This window comes from Perkinsus marinus (assembly GCF_000006405.1).
Source record: "Perkinsus marinus ATCC 50983 genomic scaffold scf_1104296977264, whole genome shotgun sequence".
NCBI lineage: Eukaryota > Perkinsozoa > Perkinsida > Perkinsidae > Perkinsus > Perkinsus marinus.
In genome coordinates, this window is record NW_003200236.1 from 2,887 (window position 1) to 3,421 (window position 535).

Here is a 535-nt window from a genome sequence, read left to right on the forward strand (position 1 = left end):
CTCAGCAGTGTCTCAACTATATCATATACACTTATCGGGTTGCAATTCGGGAATCAAGTATAACTGCTAGAGTATCGGTAATTGTGTTTGGTGATCTGGAGCCGAGTCATAGACCCTCAGCAGTGTCTCAACTATATCATATACACTTATGGGGTTGCAATTCCGGAATCAAGTATCACTGCTAGAGTATCGGTAATTGTGTTTGATAGTCTGAAGCCGAGTCATAGACCCTCAGCAGTGTCTTAACTATATCATATACACTTATCGGGTTGCAATTCGGGAATCAAGCATCACTGCTAGAGTATCGGTAATTGTGTTTGATGATCTGAAGCCGAGTCATAGATCTTCAGCAGTACCTCAACTATATCATATACACAAATCGGGTTAACCAGATAAGTGTATATGCTGCACTTGAGCCAGTGCGGTAATTAGGTTTGGTGATCTGGAGCCGAGTCATAGACCCTCAGCAGTGTCTCAACTATATCATATACACTTATCGGGTTGCAATTCCGCGTGTGTGGACATTCAACCCGGA